This window comes from Heloderma suspectum, chromosome 4, assembly GCF_057233095.1.
Source record: "Heloderma suspectum isolate Gila_16-S chromosome 4, 16-S_ref, whole genome shotgun sequence".
NCBI lineage: Eukaryota > Metazoa > Chordata > Lepidosauria > Squamata > Helodermatidae > Heloderma > Heloderma suspectum.
Window position 1 is genome coordinate 173,549,977 of NC_139461.1, and position 6,458 is coordinate 173,556,434.

Below are 6,458 nucleotides of genomic sequence, written 5' to 3' on the forward strand. Positions count from 1 at the left end.
GTCAGAAAATCAACCGCGGGGGGGGGGGGAAGGAGGCATTCCAGTGGGAGGGGAGGAGACCTGAGTGGCCAGGATATGAGCTGTCCTGAGCCTCTTCCAGCCTCCTTCCCTTTCCCCTGAAGCGCTGCCGCTAGACAGGCAAAAAAGCCTATCTAGTAAAAAACGCAATGATTCAAGGAGAGAAAGGCAAAGATCCGCTGCTCAGCCTGGCAGGGCGTTAGATACACGGAAGCCTCCAAGTTCAGGGGCTTCCGTCTCACGAGGTTACAACCCATAGAATTGCACCCTAAGGCTGCAATCTTATATATACTTACCTGGTAGCAAGTCCCATTGAATTCATTGGAGCTTACTTCTTAGTAGACATGCATAGGATTGCACTGTAAGAGACTGAGCAACGAATTGGAAAGTCTGTGGTTCAAATCTTGCCTCTGCCATGAACTCAGTAGATAACTTTAAGCAAACATCTCTCTTTCAGTCTCAGACCCCTTCTATAATATCAGGATAGAAATACTGACCTCCCTTATGTAGTTGTTCTCAAGATTACGACAAGATAATGTATGTGAAACATTTTGAGTATCTGAACATGCTTCTTCGTCTTAATTAGTATTAGTAATGTGGCCACTAAACAAAACAATGTTTTTTCCCCCAAAACATGCCGGCATTATTTTAAATAATATTTTAAAATACATTATCTAACAAATAGCTACTGCATTTGTTCTCCATCTACTTTGAACAGAGATCAAATGGAGCACGCATCCATTTGAAGGGGATGAGTTGATGGATGGGTGTTAATGTTTTGCCCTTGGAATTTTACCTCGCAAGAGAAATTACTGGTTTTATTGAACAGTATCTGATAGCAGACAAGGGAAGAATTCAGGAGAGTCAAACCTCTGTGTTCTATGAACTATTTTATTGGTAGGTGAAATCTATAAACTGTGGGTCTCTTCCAGTCATTTTGAGCCCTTGTTCCAAATTAGGCAAACACTATGGAAGTTATAGCCTTTAGCGAAAAGGCTTCTTCACATGGAACTTTTATTCTGCGATTGAGATTGGTTACTCACGGAAGTTTGCAGGTCTTTTAGATGACGTTGTCAACCTCCAGGGTGTCTCCCACACTAAATGACCTTTATTCCATTTTTTGAACGATCAGAGATAATGAGCTATCAAATTACAGCATTTGAGTTCTGCCTCAGTTCCTTCCATGAAAAGAGGAAAAGCCGCAACAATAAGAGGAGCTAGACCACAGTGCCATCTAGCAGCTGTATAAGGAAACATATGGAAGACTCAGATGAGGGGGGAAAGGAAGCATGTGTAAAGGGAGTCAGTCGTGATCCTGCATTTAAAATGGAAGCAGAAAGCCCCATTTTAAATGTGGGATTTTAAGCTGGTGTAGAGATGCTCAAGGTCTTTGAGGTTATTTGCTAGAAAATTCCACCCAGACAGAGTAGTGGCCAGAGCAATGAAAACCACTTTTTTTCTTGCTAACCTGATAGCCCTGTGGTCCCATTCTTCTTGCCCTATCTGTCTATCACAACTCAAGTTTTTCAAAGACACTTCCTCTGATAAGAGTGAGAATTCCAGTTTGTCAGTCTATTTTACGCGTGAACGCATAAAATGAGAGCAAGATGTTAATTCAGGAAGATTAAAAAAGGATTTTAAAAAGTAAGAGATTCATGGTGCTTATGTAACTGTGAAAAGTCACAGCAAAAGCTACCACACCATGAAGAGAGATATGTGTTGCTCACTGTTAAAGGGGAAAAATACTTTAATTCACTTCGGGATTTTATTCTGCAATTTTATGGAAGTACATAAAACATAGAATTTGACACCAGGGGCAAAGTACAGCACCCTGAGATCCTCTGCTTTCATTTTGTTTTAAAAGCAGGTTTCTAACTCTGATGAAATCTCAGAAGTCAGACATATGGCTGAGAAAGAACTTCAGTGGCCTGAGTTAATGTTTCAGTGCCCTAAATTATGACACAGTGACCTCCATAAAGCCTTGCCTACATTAGAGTCAAACTACAGGTAAATTTAAGCAAGCTTTTTTAAAAAAGTGTGCTTAATACAGCCACTTTTAATTTCAAGAAAGAGCAGCAGCTCAGCAGCTGTTGCTGGTGAGGAGAGGTGAACAAACACTAAGTAACAACCTCTCCTCCTTTCCCTTGCACTATAGCAGAGGCTGGAAGCAGGGGGAGAGACTCACCCCACCCCCAGTGAGTAACCCAGCTCTACCACTTCTGGTAGTGATGGAGGAGGAAGTGTCCAAGCACAAGAAGGCAGCAGCTGTTTCTGTCTCCTCTCTTTAGCTCACCATCTCTAAGCACAACACAGGATGTATTCAGGCGTAGGACTCCTAGTGCTAACAGTCAAAGGGCATTGTGTAGCTACTCCATCTTTTCTTCCTTAACAGTTTTTTTCTGGCAAGGAAAAAGATGAAAGGAGTGGTGGGGAAACATGGGCCAGATCTACATGGCAACAGAATGTGAAGAGCGTTCATGTTTAACGTAGATTTTCATGAAAATGGCTTTGGTCTGTCAGGAACACAGATAGCCAAAAAAGCAGAGCATACAGCACCTTTAAACACCCTTTCATAGGTCACACTGCACATCAATCCTCCTTACTTTGGGGTTGTGTGTGTGTGTGTGGGTGTCCCACCACTTGCACTGAATGTCATCAAATATGTAGGTGCTGCTCAGCAAATGAGAGAGGCTTGTTCCCTGCCCCTGTCCACACTCCCCTCCCTGCTCAAGGAAGTTAGGAAGCACTGAATTAAGCCCCTGTAGTTTAACCCCACGCCTCTCCCCTCTCATCCACCACTGGGATATAGTGAAAGGTTAAAGATTAAAACTGCACTTTTATGAATGGAGAACACAAGCTGCATTCTATGAATGAGTCAAGCCACTATCTTGGCACATCGGAATTACGAGACTGCGCCTTTAAGAAGGGAGAAAACAGGCTGAATTCTTTGAATGAGTCAAGCTGCTATCCTGACACATCAGAATTGCGAGACTGTGCCTTTAAGAAGGGAGAAAAAAACAAGCAGAATTCTTTGAATGAATGCATAGAATGCATGCTCTAAAGGCAGCTCCTTACCCCTTCGCCATCTCTTTGGCTCGCTTTCTCGCCTCTGCTGCATACATCTGAGTAGACCTAGGGGGCTATTCTCCCCATCATTCTCTCCCGACCAGGCACGGCCAGGCACAGACTCACTCCTAGGCACACCCAGCTTGCAGGATTTAATTTAGGTGAATGGGGCACACTGTAGCTGAAGTGCGTAGAAGCTGCATGTAAGGTAAAATAGGTGCGAAAATAACTTTCAGAAGATGCGCATATTAGAGGGGGAAGTGGCCAGGTGGCTGCAGGGTGGCCACAAAGTCATGTGTCTCAAACAACCCTGAAGTGCTTTCCCTCCCCAGTAAATCACATGTGTAGATTGGCTCATGGAAGGGCTACAAATTGAAGACGGCAATGTTTGGACCCCTGCCCCAAATCCCAAATGAGGAACTGTGATTGCGCAATAATAGCCTCATCTGGAAGCACTGGATGCACTCATCTGGATCATAAACAATAAATCATTATAATAATATACCATACCAATAAGCAATGAACAATATAACATTTTCTTTACTTGCTAGCTGGATTACTTTTTCTTATCTGGACTTTGCTGAGTTCCATACCTTGGATCCTGGGAGAGATCTCCTCCAGTCTTCACTAGGGATGGCGGAGAATTTCTCCCCGAAACTTCGGGGGGCCGAGCACCAACATGTTCGGCCCCCCGAACAAGTTTCGGGGAGAAATCCTCCAAACCCCCCCCGCCCCCCGCCCCCCCTCCGGGACAGGACTTACCTTCACCGAATGTCCCTCCCAGTGGCTGGTCCGGCCGGCGGTTCGGTGGGTGTTCGAGCGGGGCGGGAGCGGCAGCCGGTCTTTTGACTGGCTGCCGCCGCCGCCATTGCAATGAAAGAAAAAAAAAAAACGCCCCCTGATAGGCTACGTGACGATTCATGTAGCCTATCACGGCTAGATTTGCAAAGTCAGCCGTGATAGGCTACGTCAATCGTCACGTAGCCTATCACGGCTGACTTAAAAAAAAAAAAGCGCATACGGATAATGGCGGCCCCCATAGGGAGCCGCCATTCCCATTCCTTATTTGGCCGCTGTAGTCTACGTAAATGTTTACGTAGACTACGGCGAAAATAAGGGCAATGCTATTTGCGTTGCCCTTATTTTCGCCGTAGTCTACGTAAACATTTACGTAGACTACGGCGACTAAATAAGGAACGCGAATGGCGGCTCCCTATGGGGGCCGCCATTAGCGTACACGCTTTTTTTTTTTTTTAAAGTCACCCGTGATAGGCTACATGACGATTGACGTAGCCTATCACAGCTGACTTTGCAGATCTAGCCATGATAGGCTACGTGAATCGTCACGTAGCCTATCAGGGGGCGTTTTTTTTTGTTTTTTTTTTAACTTTCGCGTTCGCGGCTGGGCGAGGCGGGAAGCCTCCTCCCCGGCCTGAATTTCGGCCGGGGCGAGGCGGGAAGCCTCCCCCCCAGCCTGAATTTCGGCCGGGACGAGGCGGGAAGCCTCCCCCCCCGGCCTGAACTTCGCGGGGGGAGCAGCGAAGCGCCTCCCCCCCACCGCAAACGGCCTTCGACGACAGGTAAGGGACTTTCGTCCACCCCTAGTCTTCACCTGGGTCTGCAGAAGTCTGTGCCTCAGATCTCTGCTTGGGATAGGGAGCTATAGTTTTCCTTTCCCTTAATCTTTAGGGTTACACTGTTACATACAGTGCCCTGCATAAGTATTCACACACACACCCCTTTGACTTTTCCACATTTTCTTGTATTACAACCTGGAATTAAAATGGATTTAATTGGCATTTTGACCATTTGATTTACACAACATACTTAAAACATTGAAGGTGCAAAATGGGTGAAGGGTTTTTTTTCCAGCAATGTCTTTCTTCTTGCCACTCTTCCATAAAGCCCAGCTTTATCCAGGCGATAGTTGTCCCATGGACAGTTTCTCCCCTCTCAGCTGTGGATCTCTCCAGCTCCTTCAAAATTACCATTGGCCTCTTGGTTGCTTCTCTGACTAATGCTCTCCTTACCTGGTCACTGAGTTTTGGCGGATGGCCTTCTCTAAGCAGAGTTGCAGTTGTGCCATATTTTTTCCATTTTGTAATAATGGATTTAACGGTGCTTTGGGGGATGTTCATAGCTTGGGATTTTTTTTTTTATAACCCAACCCTGCTTCGTGCTTCTCCAGAACTTTATCCCAGACCTTTTTTGATAGCTCCTTGTCAGGGGTCCCTCTGAGCATAGGCAGTGGCAGAGTAGCTCAGATTCTGAAGAGGAACCGCAAAACGTTGGGGAGGAACGTTCCCAGACTCCTCCAGACAGGGAGAGACAAACTCCTCAGGTTTCAATAGTCCAGCTGGACAGAGAGAACCTCTCTTCACCCCCCCCCCCCCGTGAGAGACAGTGAACAGGGAGAGGTGGGGCTTGGACAGCCTGAATACTTAAGACACCAGGCGCAGACACAGGGCCAAGAGAGAGATGGCAGGGGCGGAGCTTAGGCGATCTGCCCGTTTGCCCTGGCAGGAACAGCTACGTATAGATACCTCACAAGACAGAGGGCGATCCCCCACCCCACCCCTTAAGTTGGGAAAGCGTGCCCCCTTGTTCTCAAACGGTAGGCAACTTTCAATCCTCCTGGTTTCCCTTTGAATTCCCTGAAGGCATTTCCTTTGTAGACTGTGAGTTACTGACAATTAGCATCTGTATGACCCATTGAAGTAAAAGGATTAAAGAGTCGTGGATAGAAGCCCCTTGTCTGTATTTTGATTTGGCTATTGAACAAAATAGCAGGGGCAAAAGGGATACCTGACACTCCATGGTCTTCATGATGCTGTTTGTTTAGATATGCTCTCCAACAAACTCTAGAGCCTTCCAGAAACAAGTGTATTTAAGCTGAGATCATGTGACACTTGAAATGAGCACAGGTGGACTCCATTCAACTAATTATGTGACTTCTGAAGGCAGTTGGCTGCACCAGAGCTTGCTTAGGGATGTCACAGCAAAGGGGGTGAATAGTGCTGCAATCCAGACTTTTCAATTTTTTATTTGTAGATCATTTTGTAAAATATGTAGATTTTTTCCTCACTTTGACATTATGGACTATTTTGTGTAGATCAGTGATAAATCCTAATTAAATCCATTTTAATTCCAGGTTGTAACACAACAAAATGTGGAAAAGTCAAAGGGGGGTGAATACTTATGCAAGTCATTGTAGCTGGAAGCTTTAAGAATTGCATTGAACTGGTCTGGATTGGTGGGAGTTTAGGTGGAACGGTGTAACAATTAAAACTGCTGCAAATTTTCCCTGCCATAGCATTTGAATGCCATACCTATTTCACTTGATGCTCTAATATAGTTTTCCAATATTGTTTTTC